The 23,496-nt window shown below is 34.8% G+C and overlaps 2 pseudogenes; both read right to left on the reverse strand.

Annotated features, from left to right (window-relative positions):
- Nucleotides 1–12,809: 12,809 nt before the first annotated feature.
- LOC103931881 lies at nt 12,810–14,180 on the reverse strand (annotated as a pseudogene).
- Nucleotides 14,181–16,521: 2,341 nt separating this feature from the next.
- On the reverse strand, nt 16,522–17,806 carry LOC103931880 (annotated as a pseudogene).
- Nucleotides 17,807–23,496: the final 5,690 nt, after the last annotated feature.

Genomic DNA, 23,496 nt, shown 5'->3' on the forward strand with positions numbered 1-23,496 from the left:
GACCGATTCGTCTCCACATAAGTACCTCAGCTTTCTGGTGTCATTCAAGATATTGATGCCCATCTTCTCAAGGAATAAGCGCCAAGAAAAAGGTTTATACATGCATGGAACTTTGAGTAATCTTCAAGAATAAAGACTGGAAGAAGAGCAAGCTAGCCTCCTTGTTTAGTTCCGCCTTGGATTGTCTTTAATTTTATGAGCAAGAATGAATGAGTATAATAGCATTGTTATGTTATGGTGTGAATAAGTTAATCGATTGGCGTGTTTATACTTACATATAAGGGTGGAGTAAAAAATTTCATAAGAGTGGGCTATAATTTTCATGCTTTTACTGTACACCTATGGAATCCAAAAATATTTTTCAGTTCCACAACACAATGTATAATTCAATATTAATTTGTTTTTAGGTTTCATTTGGTTTGCTTTCCTTTTATACATTTATGCTACATACCCGCTCTTTTGCATCCCACATTTGACTTATGTATTTCTCTCTACCACTAACACAAAAAGTGAAAACCAAAACAACAACAAAAATTTAAATGGTTACCAAAAGAACTGTAAAACTTTATGGTTTATAATAGAGATTATTTTCTTGTGAAACCACAGGCGATGAAGGCATGAAGTCGGGATGTTCAAGGAAATATTAAACGATATAAGAAAAAGTCGATAACTATGAGGGCACGTTTACGCACTTGGAATCGGAATGAACAATAATTGGATTATGAATGAATCAAAGTCAACGTGAAATGGAAAGATGGATTTCCATTAAAATGTACCAATTACCTCCCAGGAATCAAAATGATGGTGTGAAGGCAGTTTTAGTATAAAAAGTTTATTCACATCCCCCTCCTAGCTCAAATCTCACCTCCTCTCTCAATGCAATCCTCAAAATTGGACCATCTAATGCGGGACTCGTGCATATTTTGATTCCTCTAAAATTAGTAAACAAGGGAATGTTATAAAATGGGAATGACATTCCGTGCATTTCCTTTCCCTATGAAATGGATTGAAAGAGATGTCTTCCAGTATTACAAGAGCTTTTAAGTCAGACTATCAATTCACTCAAATGATGAAGGCAGTACCCATTCCCCATCAGAGTATCACCTAACTATTGACAAAAAAAACATGTCCAACAAAAGGTGTGACACACTTCATGTCTCAAATTCCCATGCATACATACCGCATAGAACACCACGATCGAGTTTCTTACTATTGTTTTCATCTTTGTAAGACTTTGCAGGAGATTGTGATCCAAATTTCTGCACTGTTAGGCTTCCACCTCCAGAGAAACAAGAAGCAAACATGAAGAATTCATATCGAAAACAAACAAGTACACATCAACCTACAAGATGCTTGGGGATATGATGAAGTGCAGGGGAAAGGATAAAGCCTTAGTCTGAAATTGGATAAAACTTTGCTGCTGACATTATGCTAAATTCGAAGCATTGCGTTTATTGATGGTATACTTGGTAGTTTACTAATACTAGGTAATGATAAATCAAAATTTTGAGATAGAGATTTTTTTTCCCTTCTTTAGCTGATGAAAATAAAGAGTACTTAACCTAGCACCAGAGCAGCCCCCAACCCAACCCATAGCACCCTACCTTTCGCCAAGGATAAACCATGCAAAAGCAGCACCCCAGACCGGCTACGAACTATAAGTTTGGGTAGTGCTGTTTGCAAATCCCTTTTTATCTTCTACACGCACTTGTTAATTTTGTTCATTGATTTTTTCAATTCAATCCTTCTGACGGCCGAAAATTGAGAATTTATGAGAGAGGTAAATATAGGTGCGTGAATAGCAGTACCCATAAATTATTGCTCTTTTGGTTGCTGATACATCATGCATTGCGGGCATCTGTAAACACTAGTTTCTATGAAAAAAAAACTTAAGATAAAAAGATACGTTTCAAAAAAATAATATTCCAGAATCTATTTTGTTTGGAAATCCTGGAGGCCACCGGACCCTGCTCCAACGCAGTACCATATTGTGGACATGACAGCAACAACACATACCTGAATGGAATTTAGAACCTTAGAACTGTCCACACCACCAATGAAGATTAACAAGTAGCATTAATCAAGGTGTAATTAACATGGACATAACATAAGGACAACATATACTGACCTCATAACCGAGCAGAGTTAAGAAATTTTCACTTTTCGTGTTTCTTGAAATGTGCTCAGTTCTTAGTATATGGACACCAAAAAACACAGCACTTAAGAAGTTCAACAAATCTCCAACCGGAAAAGGCTTTGTTTGTTACAATTTGACCAAGTAAGCAAGTGAGAGAGATTAATCAGGCCATGGAGATGGAGGGAACTTGCATTGTTTCCACACGTATAAATGAAAAAATAAAGATCTATCATCTTGCGATTTTATTCTAACTGTTTTGGTCAGGAAAGGCTCCGCCTCCACTGGCCTTAAATCCATGGCCGCACAATGTACAAGCTTAACCACCATTTCTCCCACCAGATAATAACTGAGGATGTATGATAGCTTAGTATGCCTTCATGCCATGTCAGCTATAGTTGGTTACAAGTTAGTTGGGTTGTTAAAAAGTTAGTTACTTAGTTAAGTGAGCTGGAATGAGAGAGAGAGTATTGAGTCATCAATTGTAAAATGCTATATATAGCAACCTATGTGTAAAAGCTCATTACCGTTACAAGCAATAAAGAATATTCAGTTTCTTTCTCTCTCTTTCTCTCTTCATCTTCTTCTTTGAGCCTCTTCTACATTTTCTGGTTTCTGTCTTCATTAGCATAGCTTAATTCATCTGTAATTCATAGTTGTTAAGATAGTATCAAGCCAGCGATTCTGCTGTGAGGTTTGATGGTCCGCTTTGTTTCTTGATTCGGCGTCCAGTGATTTCTTGCTGCTGCATCAATGGCGTTATGGGTTTGTCGCAGTGCTGGTGGTTCTTTTCTAGAGAATTCAGGAGAAATTGTTTCATTCCTCCTGATCTAATTGTGTTGAACAATTCTTTCTGGGTGATTCTGTAGTATATGTAGGATTTGTGATTTCAGTTGTTCTGGGTAGTTGTTTGATTACTGATATTTGTCGAAAAGTTGTACTATAACGCATATACCAAATGCAGGTTCCACTTTTGGAGGGCATTATAGTCAAGGAGTATCATCTTCGAATTCAGCATAGATACCATATCATGTTCCTTGTCCAATACATATACCTTTTTCCTCTCAAGGTCCAGTGATGTTTGCTCCTTCATATCCTTTTTCACAGTCTCAGTGTTGTGCCTTGGCTGATTATCTTCACCAACATACAAACCCACAGTTGAATAGTTTAAAATACAAGAAATAAAGACACGGAGAAATTTACGAGGTTCGGCAAAAACCTGCCTACGTCCTCGGAGAGATATTGCTCTTCACTATGAGAAAAAAACAGTACAAGTTACACATGAGTTAAATCGACATAACCCAATCCCATATCCCTTGTACACCCACTCACAGAATTTTCCCAAGAGCCTCACTCTACCCCAAGAGTTCTTTCACAAGAGATCTTTCACTCTAGCTCTCTTTATTTCTCTCACCCTTGCCCTTGCTCTCTGCAAAAAAGAACTCTTTCTTCTCCTTTTTTTTTTCTACAAAGGCAAATGAGCTCTCTTGCTCTCTCTCTTTCTCTTGCTCTCTACTACTCTCCTTTTTAAACCGAAATGAGCCCTCACGGGTGTTTAAGACACCAAAACTTTTTCCTTTTGCTTTTCCTTTTTTTCCTCCTTGCTTTTCCCTTGTTTCCTCCTTGAAACAAGGAAAGATGTTTTCTTTCTTTCTTTAGCCGAAAGGCATTTTGGAGGATAGTCCACTTGGCCACAAACTCCAACAATCTCCACCTTGGCCAAGCTGTACCAAAGTCCATTGGCCTTACGTACCAGCATGCACACTCTGAATCAACCTCGTTGGTCCTGTTCCGATTCAGTCACTGCCAATGCATGTGCAGCTGCTGCAAGCAAAAAAAAACATTTAGCTTCAGACAGGATCTCGACACATCCTCGTCTCCTCCAGCAGGTTTTCCTCCTCTTCATTGTCTGCAACTTGGAAATTTGTCAGTGCACCCATTTCCAGCAACACCCGTCGAGCCAGACAAACATTCCTCACACTTCTCATTCTTCAGGACCATCTCATCACCTGTGAATCCCATAGCTCCACCTGCTGCAAAACCCCTGCCACACTTGAGACTATACATCACCAGGAGATGTGTTGCTTCGAGTACCTAGAGGGCATACTCGAAGTCTTCCGCCACAAAATTGCTGCTACCTGGACCAAGATCATCCTTTCTTTTTCTCAAAGGACAATTTATCCTTTTATGCCCGAATTCTTTGCAGTCATAGCATTGTGGTCCCTTGCCTTTGGAGCTTGATTTGAACCTGCTGTCTCTCTCAAATCCTCCTCCCAATTTTCTTCCACGATTCCAACCTTGAACAGCTAAAGCAGTCTCGTGCCCACCATCAACAATGGTCTTCCTCTTTTGTGTATCATAAGACACCAAAGAAGCCTGCACCTGCTCCAAACTTACTGTATCTTTTCCATGCAATAAGGTTGTCACAAGATTCTCATACGAATCTGGAAGTGAGGTAAGAAGTAAGAGGGCTTTATCTTCTCCTCAACCTTAACATCAACTTTCCTCAATTGATCCAAGTATCCATTGAACACATTCATGTGGTCCATGAGATTCCCGCCTTCATCCATCTTCAGCTTGTACAGCTCCTCTTCAGATGTAACTTGTTGGTCAAACTCTTAGCAATATAGAGTTTTTCCAACTTCTCCCATAGTGCAGGCGCAGAATCTTATCCATAACATGTTGATAATGTTATCAGCTATGCAGTGTCGAATCGTGCTAACACAACGCGACTCCAGCTCCTCCCACTGGTCATCTGTCATTTCTTTAGGCTTCCCATCTTTTCCCTTCAAGCTCTAACCAAGCCTTGTTGAGTCAAGACATCCTTTACTCTCATCTGCCAGAGAGTAAAACTGCCCTTCCCATTAAACTTCTCAACTGAAAACGACATGTTTGTAGTCATCATGGTGAATAATAAATCTGAACCTTCAATGAACCAAAGCTTCCAACAAAGCTCTGATACCAATTGTTGTGCCTTGGCTGATTATCTTCACCAACATACAAACCCACAGTTGAATAGTTTAAAATACAAGAAATAAAGACACCGAGAAATTTACGAGGTTCGGCAAAAACCTGCCTACGTCCTCGGAGATATTGCTCTTCACTATGAGAAAAAAACAGTACAAGTTACACATGAGTTAAATCGACATAACCCAATCCCATATCCCTTGTACACCCACTCACAGAATTTTCCCAAGAGCCTTCAAGGATACAAGAGATATCTGTCTCTATTTTCACCCTTCCTTGCTGCTTGCAAGAGACTCTTCTTCAAGTTTCTTTCCTGCCAAGGGCAAATGCTTTGCCTCTTTTCTCTTGCTTCTATAACGCTATACAAATGAAGTTCCCTCACGGGGCATTAGACAAGACTTTCTCTTTTCGAATTCCCTTTTTTCCTCCATCATTTTCCTTTCCCTCCTTCTTTTCCCTCAAGTCCTAGTGTTTTTCCTTCTATTCTTTCCAAGGCAGTTCACACTCAGATTCAAGGATATAATGAGGTTGCAAATGCTTATGGCTTTGTTGGGACAATCACTAATCCAAGGCAGTTCAATAATAATGGTCATCGACCTTATTATGGTTATAAGTCTAATGGGAATGGCACCTATAGACCTCCAAACTATGGGAACAATAAAGGTGCAAACTCTGGGGGACAATCAAATGGAGGAAGTAGGCAATCTTGGATTGGTAACACTGAGACAAGGTCTAATATAGTGCCTAAATGTCAAATTTGTTCTAAAAGAGGGGATACAACACCTAATTGCTAGAAAATGTCTACTCAACCAAGCTCAGTGGGACAAGTAATGGAATGTTAGATTTGTGGCAAGAAAGGACACAGTGCACTAGACTCTTATCACTGAAATGTCTTACATTGCCTCACTCTTTGATTTTAAGAAATGTCTTACATGTGCCAACTATCATTGTCAATTTACTCTATGTTAAACAGTTATGTAAGGACAACTTCTGTTGGTTCATATGTGATGATTTGAACTTCTCTGTGCTGGTAAGGTAACCAAAGATGTAATATACCAAGGAAGAAGTAAGGATGATGAGTTGTTTTGGATTCCACTGAAGTTGTTTCCAAGGGCTTTGTCTTCTTTAGTTCCACATTCAGTGGCATTACTTGGACATAAAGTGAAGTCTACAGTTTGACACCAAAGCCTTGGACATCCCAGCAATGAAGTGTTTTCAGAAATAACGAAGCAATCAAATATAGTTATTACAGTGGATATTAATAAACACTATGTTCTTTCTGTATTTCTGGTAAAATGTCAAGATATGTGCTTCTAGATATGACAAATACATGTAATTTTCCATTTCAAAATGTTCATTCAGATCTCTAGGATCCTTCATCAACTAGGTCTATAAAAGGATATAGATACTATGTTAGTTTTGTGGATAAGTTTACAAGACATGTATGGATATTTCCTTTGATCAATAAATCAAAAGTTTTTTGTGTATTTCAGAAGTTTTTCAGCTTTGTTCTCAATCAATTTAATGTAAGAATAAAATGCTTGCAAACTGATGGAGGTGGAGAGTTCATGAGTAAACAGTTTGATGATTTTTTGAAACTTAAGGGTGTAGTTCATAAGATTTCATGTCCATACACTCCCCAACAGAATGGGATGGCTGAGAGGAAGCATAGACATATCATATAGACTGCAATTACTTTAATGACCTCTGCTCATTTGCCTCGGAATTTGTGGTTCCATGCTTGTGCACATTATGTGTTTTTAATAAATAGAATGCCAAGTAAAACATTAGGGATGAAATCACCTTATCAATTGTTGTTTGGTACTACACCTCAGTTGCAAGATGTTAGGATATTTGGCACAGCAGTATATCCATATATCAGGCCTTATCATGAAAACAAATTGCAACCAAGGGTTATTCAATGTGTGTTTGTTGGTTATGCAAAGGGTTATAAAAGGGTGCTATGTTACATATGCAGTCTCAGAAATTGGTTATATCCAGACATGTTATACATGATGAGAGTGTGTTTCCTTACAAGCTCAAAGTTTGTGAAACCAAGACTCAATTTCAGGGTGTATCTCAAAGAAGGAATTCTTTGACTGCTCCAATTATTGTTACACTTCCAGTGCAGCCTAATTCTGGTAATTCAGTTGACAAAAATGTAGCACATGATTTAGTGAGTGTAAGCTCTACAAATTCAGCAATTGCAATTGTTATTGAGACAAAGGGAAGTACAATTGGGACAAGCAGCAACCGTTCAACAACAACACCATCACAGTCTACTGAAACAACTCACTCATCTCCTCCACACATAGCTTTGATGTTACTTGTCCACAATCCTGCACAATTAGATGTAATTCTTCCCTTACACGCACCTGAGGTACATGATCATATTCATCCTGATCAGTCTGTTTCAAGAATGCAAACTAGGTTGCAAACATAAGCCATTACAAGAAAAGACTATTCAACTTTTATAGCTACTTTCCCTCAGTTGCCAACTTTACAGATTGATGACCAAGACAAGTATTATACTGGAGGTTTCTCCTTTGTGGCTCAAATCAATGACTTGGCAAAACCAACAACATTTCGAAGTGCCGCAACAAATGTCAATTGGCAACAAGCAATGCAGGATGAGTTTGATGCATTGAAAGGTCAAGGTACATGGGAACTAGTTCCTCCACCTACACATAGAGCTATCATTGGCAGTAAACGGGTTTACAAGTTGAAAAAGAATCATGATGGTTCCATTTCCAGATATAAGGCTAGATTAGTAGCACAAAGGTATAATCAAGAACATGGCTTGGATTTTTTTGAAACATTTAGTCCTGTTGTGAGACATACCACAACATTAAACATTGAAATATAATTTTTTTGGTAAATAAAAAAAGTTGAAATAGAAATTGGGCATTCTATTTGCAAGTAATGCTCTAGACAGAACAATTGATCGACTGCAATAATATGCATGAAGTTATTTTTAGGGTTCTTTAGAGATGGAATCTTATAACTCTTGTTTTCTAAATTTAAACCCATCTATCTTTGAAAATTTAAATAAAACTCAAAATTCAAACTTGTTGACATGTGGGAAATTTAAATAACCTATTATTACAAATTATTTACAATGTATACTACATTTACCAATTACGTTAATGAATCTTATTATTACCTATAATAATGATGAATTTTGTTGAGTATTAATAGACATGATTTCAGAGTTTTTTTTTTTTTTTCCTCTCAGTGAAATCATTATTTCCATCTAGCATTTTTTTTAAGCAATCTAACATTTTAGAATTCAAATAGTAGGTGTACTATTTGGCACAATTAGAGTCACTGGCAAATCTAGAATTGATCCTTTTGAAATTATATGGAACTCTGATTAATTTTCAATGAAATGAGAGGGCAACGATATGAAGTTGTGCGTAGTAGCATAGGTAAGCCCCGGATTAATTGTACAATAAAAATATACAAATATCCATATATCATCAGACGGGATGATAAATGACGCAAATTAATTTCCGACAAAAAAAAATGACGCAAATTAGTTGTAACCATAAAACATACACGTCCATATAATTATAAGCTGAGGGGTATCCATCCCACGTACATATTATGATCGCCATATGATCATCATGATTCCAAATCTTTTGTTTATATATATATATGCATGTGCACATATGTATTAACACACGCAGAGATTGGGAGCCCTAATGTGTATACAAGCATGTTTATGCATGCTTAGGCACCAAGGTGAGCACCAATATTAGCGTACAAGTGGTAAGCCATTAACTACATATGTCATATATGTATTACAAATTACAATAAAATTACAATAATGAATGTAGAAAGAAGAGTTTTTAAAATGCGAGATCTAAAAACATACCTCTTTGTGGCATCGGTAGTAAGTACTTTATAGTTCGGATCTTTAGCAGGTTTATTGATAGAGATCAATTGTTTTTTTTTTCTCGGATGCATTGATATTCCTTTTTTTTTCCCTCATTCTAGCTATTGATATGGGAATGGGATAGAAGATTAGAGATACAATCAAATATCTGGAACTAATCGCTACCCCTCTCTTCTTTTTTCTTTGTTTTTTTTACTTATTGATATGCAATTATATAGCTAGCTAGTTGAGGAACAAGATGAGATGGACATGAATTAAGATCAAGCTCCACTAATGAATTACTATGGACATAATTCCAGTTGACGACAGAACCACCACTTCCCCAGTCACCTTCATATAAATCACACTCTTGATTTTATCAGAGCTGATAGTGCTTAGATGTGGTGTGGCCTGCTGGCGAAGTGCTCGTGGAAGTTCACAGCAGAAGCCTTAATTTCAACATCAGTCTCAACCTTACCAATGCAAGACATTTTTCACTGATTGAAGAAATGATGAAAAATATTTAGGCTCCGGGAACCGTGGGACGTCGTATTCTTAGGAATTCACAAGCTGACGTTATTGTTTTCATATTTTACTATTTACCCTCTATTTATATTCCGGAGTCCCTCTACCAACAATATTTGTTCTAAGGGCCGAGACATTGGTTTTAGGTAAAATGGTTAGTATCCTCTGGAGGAGGTTGGTTTGACAAAAATACTCATAGAAATGGTCACGTGGTTGTTGATAATTTAACAAGAATATTGATAAATTTTTTACGAAATGTCCAAAATGATTTATGGTGGACAAACTCAAGACTACTTCTATTGATTTTTATTGTCAAAAACCAAAATGAGACGTTATGTCAATCTCATATACCATTTTTACAAAAAATAAATAAAAACCCTTAATTTTATCTAGCAAAATGATTGTCATGCGGCTACAGGTTTTAGACATAGACAACTAAAATCCAGATTTTCCCCAGATTTTATGTTTCGATATAATATTCGTGTTCAGAAATATACCTTTTTAGATTTTTTTTTTTTTTATTAAAGATAGTGTTATTTACCTACCTCTTTTTACCTCACATAAAATCTTATTAATTTTATTCGTAGATCTTTTTCAATTTATTTAATCTGATTGATTGAAATTGATGAGGATATGTGAGAGGACCACCTTTTATTACTTGTGGTTCTGTTACGTTCTCTGAGTACTAATTAATGAATTAATAGTTTTATGATAATGATGTGTCTGTAGATCTTCAATGAATATTATGCATGTTTTGGAAATAATTAATGAATTAGTACTCAATGATAATCAAGGTTCTAAAAATCGCTATGCGCTAGTTGGGCAGCAGGCAAAAGTCTAGCGCCTAGGCGGTCTACATGGATGTATGTAAATTTATTATATATCTTGTAAATAAATACCTATTTACACCTAAAAAAATTATACTTGTATGGATAATAAAAAAATGATAAAATGCAAAAATAGAAGTAGAAGAATACACAAATTATATACATCCAAAAAGTTCAATATTTAAAAAATAGTAAGCGTATAATCATAAAGATGAGGATTTGGATGATAAACTAAATTATTCTTGTTCATGAATCATGATCCTTGCATTGGATTGGATATATACTAAATTATTTAACCTTGTTGTATCTAGTTTATTTCTTTTCTTTGTATGTATCCCCTCAAAAGTGCTCCAATTCGTTTCACTATTGGATGAACTTGTAGTAAATCCATCATTTGCAAATTAGGTACACCATTTCCACCATGAAACCAAAAATGAAAAAAGCACACAATTAATATAAAATATACAAAATATATATAAAAACACCGCCTAGGGCCTCCTAGCTCCAGACCAATTTTTCGAAATAATTTTGTCCAAAATTGGGACGGGTCCTTCACCGCCTAGCGCCTAGGCGCCACCTAAGCCCATTTTTAGAACACTGATGATAATAATGTGACTGTGAATCTTAATATTGTACTTGTTTTCGGAATAATTAATGAATTACTAGTTAAATGATATGATGTGTCTGTGGATCTTCAACTAACCTACCAAATTTAGCAGTGCCAGCAAACTTGATGAGACATATACCACAATTCAAGCGGATCGTGTTGAAAGAAACATTAGTGATGATACCTCCATAGCATTATTGGAGTGAATGATTGCATATGATATTAAGCCGTTAATATCTTTGGATTTGGCACGACGAAGTGTGTATATATATTACATAACAATAAAACTAATTTAGATTTATATTATTTTTTATTAGTGATAAAATTAAAGAAATCAATGATTTATGTTAACTTATCCTCCATAGCATTATTGGAGTGAATGATTGTATATGATATTAAGCCATTAAGATCTTTGGATTTGGCATGATGCAGTGTGTGTGTGTGTGTGTGTGTGTGTGTGTGTATTACATAACTACAAAACTAATTTAGATTTATATTATTTTAATTATTGATAAAATTAAAGAAATCAATGATTTATGTTATCTTGCCGTATTTGTAACCTAAGGGCCGGTTTTGAAATGTTAGAGGTCTTGTGTGGAAGATAGTAGATGAGCCTTTATATAAAAACTCATGCTACAAAGCTAAATTATGTGTCTATAGTTGTGCTAATAAGTGATCTAAATGGAGTACCATTACTTGAGTTATAATTGAAATCAACAAAGCTAATGTATACGTCTATAGTTGTACTAATATGGGAATTGGGTTTTCCCTACTGATATAACTGCTAGTGCGCCCTTTCTGCTATATTCGCAATAATGCAATTTTTAGGATAACATTGTTGGAGTGGACGTGATATTATTGTTTTAATTAATAAAAATCATGAAAAATAAATAAATAAATAAAAACAAAAGACAGAGGTTGTATTGGCATACAAAATATAATTGTGACAAGTAAACAAATAATTGCCCATAAAATTGCTAAATTTGGTCACAATCTATTGATTAGTCTCTTGGGTTGGCTCTCCGATCTTTAGATACTAAAGAACGTTGAGGTTCTACTATAAAATTAATTAACAATATAATGAATAGCTCAACCTAATTATAAGCTTATGCAAAATCACCCATCCCATCAATATGAGATTCATTCTCAACAAGTGCTGATGATTTATCCAGAGTTGCAACATCCTCAGTTAATTTCTCAAATTCATTTGACAATTTTGCAGTGCTGCCTTCATCAATTGAGTGAATTGATAGTCTGGCTTAAAAGCTCTAGGAATACTGGAAGATATCTCTTTCAATCCATTTCATAGGGAAAGGAAATGCAAGGAATGACATTCCCATTTTATAATATTCCCTTGTTTACTATTTTAGAGGAATCAAAATATGCACGAGTCCGGCATTAGATGTCCAATTTTGAGGATTGCATAGAGAGAGGAGGTGAGATTTGAGGTAGGAGGGGGGATGTGAATAAACTTTTTATACTAAAATTACCTTCACACCATCATTCTGATTCCTGGGAGTTAATTGGTACGTTTGAATGGAAATCCATCTTTACATTTCACGCTAACTTTGATTCATTCATAATCTGTTTATTGTTTATTCTGATTCCAAGTGCATAAACGTAACCTCATAGTTATGGACTTTTTCTCATCGTTTAATTTTTCCTTGAACATCCCGAATACGTTTATTGTTTATTCTGATTCCAAGTGCATACCCTCATAGTTATGGACTTTTTCTCGTCGTTTAATTTTTCCTTGAACATCCCGACTTCGTGACTTCATCGCCCATGGATTAAAGACAATCCAAGTCGGAACTAAACAAGGAGGCTAGATTACTCAAAGTTCCATGCATGTATAAACCTTTTTCTTGGCGCTTATTCCTTGAGAAGATAGGCATCAATATCTTGAATGACACAATAAAGCTGAGGTACTTATGTGGAGACGAATCGGTCTTGTTAAGTTTTGCATATTCTTTAGCAATTTTCGTGGAACTTCCTTCACCCTTTGGAGTGACCTGGAGAATTATCTTAATGCTTTTGTGTAGTTCCAGGACATCTGATCCCTCCAAAGCATCACCTACTTGTTTGCTTCGTCCATTTCCACCTTTTCCTTCAATGTCTCGGCCTTTCCACCTACACGTATATTCACATAAAAATTACAATTATGCATCCACCGATGATCCGATCCCGTTATTCATCATGAGTTGTGTAAACCCTAAGGTGCATTGCGTGCTCAATATATTTCAATTTTAATTCTAAAATTAAACCTTATACGTACATAAAGGATGAGGTTGATGTCCCCCCTATTCTCTTATATTTTTCAATTTTCCTTTTTCTCTAATTTAAAATTTTGATATGGGGGAGTGTTCGGTGGGATCCCAGAGAGGATAAGATTCTTCGCCTTCATGTTTGAGAGTTCACGCTTCGCATCCTACATCATTATCGCCTTTATTTGGGGAAAAATATATATATGTGAGGTAACACAAACCCTAGCTAGGTTTCAAATTAGCATGCTTATTTTGCAGCAAGGAAGTGGGAATTATTAAGACAAAACTCAGTTTACGTTAGGCGGATAGAGGAGGGTGATTAGGCCATCTCCAATGGAAATGAATAAAGGTTCAAAAGCCAAAAAATAGCCTGATTTGTCCAAAAATTCATCTTCAACTTATGGCTGGACTATAATTCTATGGGTCCACCAGACCATTATTTGGCTAAAAGGGCACCAGGCCTGCCAAATGTAGCCCCCCTCTTGGCCCCTTTTTTGGGACACAGCTCTCAGTTGCAATAATTAATTTAAATTCAATGGCTAGATTTGAAAACATTCAACAATATTGTAATTAAATTAACCAATAAATTTAAAATATAAACTTAAAACTAATAAATTATTGAGAGGGCCTATGTTTAGCCCTTTTAGTTGGAGATAATATATGAGTATGGCATGATATTGCTCATTTAAATAATTTTTTGTAGAGCTATAATTCTAAACGGGGCAATACTTAACCCGTTCGGTTCGAGATAGATATTACGTATGGTGTATTTCCAGAGCTTGACAGAGCCAGAAGTTTCCCAGTCCCCTTCATGTACTGCAACATGGTGTACATTATCAGAGGAGGCTTTGGGAACGTCGTGGTGCTTGTTGCTGATGGGGGATGACACTGTACAATTTATCAGCGTCGACTTTGAACTCTACCTCAGCCTCCATAGTCTCCACTCCAGCTTGTAATCACCAGCCCCACTCGCAGCCATTTCTTTAATTAGTTATTAGTAATATGTAATAATTAACAATAACGTTCGTCCAGGGAAAGTTGTACAACTATCAGGCTTCCACTTCTTATATAGAGCCACAACCCACAAAATTCTTAATAAATATGTTTTAGGTCACGACCCAAAAAAGAAAACCATGTTGTAGTTGTGGAGGCAGCTTGTGGATATATATGATCTGATCACTTGAAAGGATAATGACGAGTCTATGGATCTTCCACATGGGAGGTTTTATTACTTCACCTACCAAATCATGGCCGGAGCCACTAAGGGATCATCCCCTGGCCCGTCCTGCTCTTTTTTTTTTTTTTCTCTTTCCAGATATTACTGCTGCATATCAGTCTAATACTCTTAAAATTTAAGTATGTTATCAATCCAAACTCCTTTTCGTTCCAGGTGAAACCTCGTTTTCTCTCCAGCTCTTTTATTGCGATGCAATCTTCACTTCCCCTTTTTATTCTATTAACTTTTATTTAACTTTAACTTGTATTTTAAAATTTCTTGCTTACTTTTTACCTTATGTTCGGGTTTCTACAAATATTTTTTAAGTGTTTCTATTGAATTTAGGATCTTTTAATTTTTATGCAAGTTACCCCAATTTTTCATATTTTGAGTTCAAATTACTTATGTAATAGCGAACTTGATGATGAGACATCAACAATAAGTGGAAAGAAAAAAGTATCCAATAATAATAGCAGAATTTAAGCGGACTATATTGAAAGAAACTTCAACGATTCCGCTCTTAGCATTGTTGGAGTGATTGGTTGTAATTTATATGATGTAAATCATATTTTCAACGTTAATTCACGGTATAATTTTTTTAACAATGAGGATTTTTTTTTTCATTTTATATCTTCCAGGATCATATCCCCATTGTTTCACACACACACACACACACACACACACACAAAAGAAGAAGACTATTTTTTCTTTAAAAAGTACTAATTAAGGCCATTTTATGTGATGATGAGCAACAAAGTGGAGATGGTGCAATGCACGCTTTATTTTAAATATAAACTGATGAGTCAATATTTTACTATATATTTTATCTTATTTTTAGTATTAATATATTAGTTATTTTGGTAGAATTTTGATACTTTGATTTATATTCTTAATGTAGGATATTCAACTTCCTCTGGGGAAAAAAGTGATCAAATGGATGAATTTTGGAGTGGTTCCAATTGGAGGATGTTCGTGTGCCTTTCAAGATGATTGTATAAAAATTACAGATTTTTCTACCAAGCCGTTTGAATGTGGTGATGAAATTAAGCCCAGCGCGCAGCTTTCCCAGATTGACGTTTCTGAACGTTTTGGGTATTTTGAAGGTCAAGATAGCATATTTTGAAGAAGATTCCTTCTGAGGATTTGTAGGGGATGTCTTTAGCTTTCAAAAGAAACCTTTTAGAACCAAATCGGAGTTGATTTGGTCGGTCTGAGAAGTCCGAATTTTAGTTCAAATAGGAAACCTTTTATTTTCTGTTTTATTATTTTATTATGTTTTCTAATTTTATTCTAGGACCTTTTAGGGTTTTATTTTGAAGTAGTATAAATAAGATATTTAGCCATTAGGGTTAAAAAAGGAGAGAAGGGAGGAGGAGACGCACAAACCTTTAACAATTCAGTTTATTTTCTAGGTGTTTTCTATCCTTATTCTCAATAATATTTTGTTTTATGATTGTTCGTAGCTAATTTCTTTTGCTAGGGCGAGGCTTTGAGCCTTAGAAAGAATCTGTAGTTTCTTTTCAATTTACTTATGATATTATGCATGCATGTTATGAATTATTAATCACTATTTTAAACTATCTAATTGTCTTGATGATTGGCCACCATTAGAATCTTTAGAAAAGTAGTTTGATGCAATTTTGGTCGAAAGTTCCCTGAAATTGGTGCTGGCTTCTTGTGATTAATAATTGTAATTTCACTTAGGATGAACACCACGTCTTAAGGGTTGCATGGTTTTTCAAAGGGTTTTCATAAAGCATAATGAGTCTTTCATGTTCAGATTTGATCCGATCGTTCGGACAGGTTGCATGATAGATATATGTTCTATGTTAGAGGTTCCAAGTAGAATATATATTAGGAAAACCTAACCTTCAAAATATGCATGGGTAATTCATAAGTAATTAGAAGAACTATGTAGGATTGTTAGGGTGACGGCTGAACCCTAAGTTTGTACATCACAGTCCCTGTGGAAAATGACCTTACTTGAGCTGTTATACTACGACAATCTTGTACTCTTGCAAGTATTTGTGTGATTTTGACTTCTTTTTTGTAGGTGAGAAAAATCCTATCATAAACCATGGTTTATACATCACAATCCCACATCATAGTTTATGTGTCACAATCCCACATCTGATATCCCTTCACGTACATTTATTATAAGGCAAACTCACATAGCAAAGCATTTTTATCAAGCAAAGCACGCATTATTAACACAAATATTACGTATTAACGATAGACGTCACATTTCACCATTGCATGCTTTTCCTTTCCTTAATTAATCATGCCTTGATAAAGTGAGCATCAAGGTCCTTGATGACGTTAACCATCAAACCGACGTATTTGTCCGGAGCTGCAACATCCTCAGTCAGTTTCTCATATTCAATCGACAATTTTGCAATGTTGCCTTCATCCTTTTGAGTGAATTGATAGACTGGCTTGATGCTCTTGTAATACTGGAAAACATCTCCTTCCAAACCATTCATTGTTATGGATTTGTTCTCGTCGTTAAACTCCACTTTTTCCTTGAATACTCCAACTCCGTCCCCTATGTATTCACAAGAAAGCAATCTATGGTTAAACACTAAAATGGACATTGATAAACAATTTGTTTTAAGTTTTCACAAAAATGAAAACTGAAGTTATTTTTGTGAGTTTTTGTAAATTTATCTTGATTTTCATTTTCATTTTTTGAAAACTAAACATGAAATGGTTGTTAAAATGGAGTCTAAGTTTCAAATTGAGTTGAACCAACTGCATTATCGTGGCACACCTAGATTCTTTACGGACATTTGAGTATTGAATTCAAAATCAGTTCCAATTCTTACATATGATATATTGTTTTAATTATCCATTATATCAGTATGTATTTTTCACTCATGGGTTAGTTGTTCACTTGTGAATTAGGGTTCCGTTAATTGCGATCATGCTGATATTGCTGAATTATGATTAACATATAATTGTGTTCTCGTCTTAGAGAAAAAAGATACACACCAAATACATTGTAGATATTTATATATTATGTACAGATGGCCTTACCTACACTGTAATTCCAACTTTTAACAGAGCCATGAGTTTCCCAGTCTCCTTAAAGCACCTGAACTCCCTGGATACTGCCAGAAGAAATGTTTGCGACGTGGTGAGCCTGTCTCTTGAAGATATAGTAGAACTTCTCAGTGGGTGCCTTAATTTCAATCTCATTCTCAACCTTGCGCAGAGCCATGTTTATGATGATCCTTTGTTATGGTACTCAGCGATTCGTACAAGGCAGGCTCTTAAACCAACTTAAGGGCAGCCCTTACTGCTACAATATTCAATTGTGTAATATTAATTTATTGGATAACTTTGAAATTGTAATGCTTCAAAGGATCACATGAATTTCGTGAAACACTTTTTTTTTTTTTGAGGAAACATGAAACACATTTATTTATTAAAAAAAAAATCAGATTAAGGAAATCAGACAAATGTCGCAATAACTTTAGGTTTAGTACATGATTTCGATCAATAATAATTTTAGGATGTTATTGTTGATATCTTAAAAAATATTGTGCTCTAAAAAATTTTGATATTTATAATGAAAAATACACTTGTAAAAAGTTCTTAAATAAGATTTTTTAAATATCAATAATATCACCCCTAATATTAAAGTCACTCACTATTTTACTCAGCTTTTAGGTACTAAATGATGTGATTATTTCTTACTTTCGAACATATAAGGTCCAAGCGAATCACTGAAATTTTTGTAATCTAAAATGTTAGTACAAGTTGCAGTACCCAAATTAACCAATCATTGGATATATATTTTTTTTACAATATTATATTTTACCTTTTCAATTATCACATTTTTGTCCCTTCTGGATAGAGTAAAATTTGGGAACTTCAACGAAAAACTCATGGTACTGTTCATTTTAACGAAAAATCACATTTTTACATTAAAAAGTCAATCATGGTACTATTCACTTTACCCTTTATTTTGTCCTTATCGTTAAAACTCAAAGTTTTCAAAACATTTTTATTAGTTTTCCTTCAAAATTTAGTTATTAAGTTTGTTCTTTTGTTGAGAAGTCATCACCGACTCCCTTTGCCCTATTAAGCCCTAGTTTAGTACTGAGGTGATTCTGAAAAAAGTGGCTATGTTTGGTAAACATTTAGCTTCAACTTTTTTTCACAATTTTGGATAAAAAAAAGTCAAAAACATAAAGTTGCAAAACTCAGCTTTGAAAAACCAGCTTTTTTCACATCTGTTTTACATAAAAGTTTATCAAACACTCTGCTACTTTATTTTACAGCTGCTTATTGTCACAGCACAGCAGAATCAATTTTTTTAAAAGCACAACAATACCAAACCAGCCCTTTGTTCTTTTGTTGAGAAGTCATCACCAACTCCTTGCCCTATTATTTTTTATCAAGTAAAAAGAACTCCCCATTTTTAAAAGCTGTGTAATTAATCAGGTGCAATAAAAAAAGTTGGGATCCACCATAAAATCAAGTGACAATATAAGGATTAACTCAACCTCTTATAAGTCTTTGCATAATTTGGTCCCTCACCGACGTGAGGCTTTGACCTCACATTTTCACACGCCCCTTCACGTGTGGTGATTTTAAAGCCGAACACATGGACAACACAAATAGGGTGACGTGGAGCACGTGTGGCTGTTGCGCACTTAGGCTTCACATGTGGGCCAACTTGCTTTAATATATACCATGACGAAATTTCATGTTCCATCATAAAATCAATTGACAATACAGGGAACAGTCTAACCTCTAATACACCCTTGCATGGTTTGATCTCTCACCGTATTTGTCAAAAAGTAAAAATCTTTGTTCCGTGCAAACAGATACGGGTACATGTTCGTCTCATATGAAAATACGAGGTGAGGTTCCGCCAAGGACATGCTGGTGATATCGACCCCATGTCCAGCGGCCTATCTGAATCCAAGGGTGAATGAAACTAGAGCTGTGATGATTGTTGTTAATTTAACCACAAGTCATTGCTCTTTTTTCCTTTTTCATTTTTTTTTGTAAACTAGTCACTGCTCATTACAAGCATGCAAAGAGAATCACATGTTTCACATGAAAAGGGAAAAGGTCTATGCATGCTTAGCTTTATCAAAACCAACAGGATCTTCTTCGGATTTATTTGTTGAGGATTCTAGAGATTCGTAAATCGTATCCGTTTATCGTACATTGTGCGGTCAATTTTTGTCAAGTACTGTTTACGTTTAATTTTAAATAAAAATATTTAAAATAATTTCTGACCGCACGATGTAAGATGAATGGACAGAATGGACGGATCCCTAGGATCCTCACAAAAAGGATCCGGCGAGGTCTCAAAAGGGTTATAGTACTTTCCCGTGATATGGGTAATGCTAGGGAGACTAAATTTGCAAACTAAATTATGTGTCACCAATAGAAATGAACATGTTTATCAACACTTAAGCAATAAACCAATCATTAACTTCCATATTCTTTAGTTTTCAAAATTTAGTTTACAAATTAAGTCTACAAATTAGTTCTTTAATTAGCATATCCTGATAGTGGTTTGCTCCATAATTTTCAAAGATTTGCTGGATAATAGTTTATTTTATTGGATTATCAAGTTTACCATCCGGATCTCACTTCCATTGTTTGTCTATTTATATGTCTTTAGATTTTCAACTAACCTACCAGCTAGTAGCTGTTAAATGGAAAGTCGAACATGACATGCTAATAATGGTTTATTTAAATTTAGTAGCTGTTAAATGATAATGATGTGTCTGTGGATCTTCAACTAACATATTTAATAGTACCAGCAAACTTGATGAGACATACCAGAATTCAATCAGATGTTGAAAGAAACATTAATGATTGATACCTCCATAGCATTATTGGAGTGAATGATTGTACATGATATTAAGCCGTTAAGATCTTTGGATTTGGCACCACGAAGTGTGTGTATAAATATTACATAACGATAAAACTAATTTAGATTTATATTACTTTAATTAGTGATAAGATTAAAGAAATCAATGATTTATGTTATTTATCCGTATTTGTAACCTAAGGGCCGGTTTTGATTTTTGAAATGTTAGTGGTCTTGTCACATCCTGGCCCGAGACGGATCACTTCTCAGGCCTGCTCCACCACCGTAACACAATATTGTCTGCTTTGGGCTTACCATTCCCCCACGGTTTTGTTTTTGGGAACTCACGAGCAACTTCCCAGTGGGTCACCGATCATGGGATTGCTCTAGCCCCCTTCTCGCTTAACTTCGGAGTTCCGACGGAACCCGAAGCCAGTGAGCTCCCAAAAGGCCTCGTGCTAGGTAGAGATGAGAATATATATATAAGGATCACTCTCCTGGGCGATGTGAGATGTCACAGGTCTTGTGCCGAAGATAGTACATGAGTCTTTGTATAAAAATTCATGCTACAAAGCTAAATTATAGGTCTATAGTTGTACTAATAAGTGATCTAAATGGAGTACCATTACTTGAGTTATAATTGAAATCAACAAAACTAATATATACGTTTATAGTTGTACTAATATGGGAATTGGGTGTTCCCTATTGATATAAATGCTAGTGCCGCCCTTTCTGCTATATTCGCAATAATGTAATTTTTAGGATAGCATTGTTGTAGTGGAAGTGACATTATTGTTTTAATTAAAAAAAATCAACAAAATCATGAAAATAAATAAATAAAGACAAAAGAGAGAGGTTGTATTGGCATACAAAATAAAATTGTGACACGTAAACAAATAATTGCCCATAAAATTGCTAAATTTGGTCACAATCTATTGATTAGTCTCTTGGGTTAGCTCTCCGATCTTTAGATATTGAAGAACATTGAGGTTATATTATAAAATTAAAGAAAAACTAATGAAAAGTCCAAAAAAAAATTTACTTTTAATGAAAAAGGACATATAAATGTGTAGTGAATAGTACCACGAAAATGTAAAAATGTGGTTTTTCGTTAAAAGTAAACAATACTGGGAGTGTTTCGTTAAAACTCCCTGAAATTAATTGACAATATAAGGAATAGCTCAACTTACTTATAAGCCCACGCAAGATCACTCATCTCATCAATGTGAGATTCATTCTCAACAAGTGCTGATGATTTGTCCAGAGTTGCAACATCCTCAGTTAATTTCTCAAATTCATTCGATTATTTTGCAAGTGGGTGAAGGAGCCTCGAACCCAGATTAGGAGAGATGCTTTATTTCCACTAGGTAGTGTTATTCACACATTCTTTTTTACCTCCCACACACACTTGTTAATTTTTGTTAATTGATTTTTTTCAATTCATTCTATCTGATACCACAAATTGAGAAATGTATGTGAGAAGTAAAAATAAGTGTGTGAATAACACCACCATTTCCATTATGGCAACCCTCCTTTTATGTTGGTTATGTTCAGTAAAAGAAAATTGTAATTGTCCTTTAATGACCAATTTCCCTTGTTTTTAGTTAATTTTATGCTGATTCAAATATGAAAATTAATTGACTTTTTCTTCCAAGTGCGTGTAACATGTATTGTGAGAATGAATAACTGGAATTTGTTTGTCCACAATATCTTTTTTGTCAAGTGTCTTTCTACTTATTTAATGACATATGACGTATGTGCTTGTGTTTTGAACACACTAAAAAATATCTCTTTTTATGTTCAAATTCTCCATCCCGTGATTTAGAGAATTCAGATTATTCTATAGCATGTCAAAACAAAAGATTGTTCAACAGCATCCACCATTATATTAGACATTACGGACTGTCCACAATTCACATCCTGGACCTGGAACCATAAACTCGTGGTAGGACGAGGAGGAAAAATTCATCCTTACGCATTTCTTAAGAGAATTATTGGTAATTGTCGTATATACAATCTCCATCCACTTTCTCCAATCTTCCACTTAACGATTTCTTGTATATACAAGTCTTCATACACTGGCAGCGTGGTGCAATTTTAAATAATTGATATTATTTATAGACAATTTTTTTTAATGGTCTGAATAGATTAGGGCTGGTTTAATATTGATGTGCTTTGAAAAAAAACTATTTTTGTTGTACTATGAGAATAAACTCATTTTTGCTGCTTCACATTTTTAGTTTTTTTTTTTTCACCCAAAACTGTGAAAACAAGTTGTTTTTAAGTGTTTACCGAACATATTTTTTAGCTTAACTTTTTTTATACTCACTTTTTATAAAAGCACATCAGTAGAAACCAGTATTATATCTATAAACCATGCAAGTGAGGGATGATCCCTTGGCAATGAAATTCTTCAAAGATCTAAAAATATTTTTTTTAACAAACAATATTATTTACATTAAGAGCAAAGGGTGTGTTTAACCTCACAATGGACTAGCAATAATATGATTCAAATTCGCCTTTGATGAGAATCGAACCGAAGATCTCTCACTTATAAGTAAAGAGAAATATTACTAGATCATAATATTAAATAACTTAAATCTAAAAACATTAATTTAGCGGGATTTTGTGAATCTAACATTTGTGGATACCCTTACCTCATCAGTCATCCGCTGTACCTTTTTTATCATTTCTATTTTGTTTTATTAGAAAGTCGGAGTTGGTAATGACTTTTTAGCCAAAACAAAATAGAGAGAAATGATTCTCTCATTCCATTTCCCTTCACTCCAGTTCTCTCCTTTCTTTTTTTTTTCTTTTTCTACAAAAAAGGTAATAAAAGATATTGACGTGATTTAACCGTAATCATTCAACTATAAAAAGACTGGAGAGTGGGAAAAAAATGGAAAGAAAGAAAATCCTGATAAAAAAAAATAATAATAAAAAAAATGCATTACAAATCAATCTATCCGAAAAAATAAAAAAATGATAATAAACATATGTACACACAATGTTATTTGTGAATTGATAACATATACTATCCTATTGTGAATTGTAACATATACTATCATATTGTGAATTGATAACATATACATTGTCATTGTTTAAACTGAAAAGACACGATAAAACGGAGATAAATAAACAAACCTTTCATCTATCCATGCATATTGTGAAATTGTCTTCATAGGATTCCAATTAGAGAAATACCAAGGAAACTCTCAAAAGTGGAACTCTTTTATGGAC

The sequence above is a fragment of a genome, unplaced genomic scaffold, assembly GCF_019419815.1.
Source record: "Pyrus x bretschneideri cultivar Hongxiangsu unplaced genomic scaffold, Pyrus_bretschneideri_v1 Contig63, whole genome shotgun sequence".
Taxonomy (NCBI): domain Eukaryota; kingdom Viridiplantae; phylum Streptophyta; class Magnoliopsida; order Rosales; family Rosaceae; genus Pyrus; species Pyrus x bretschneideri.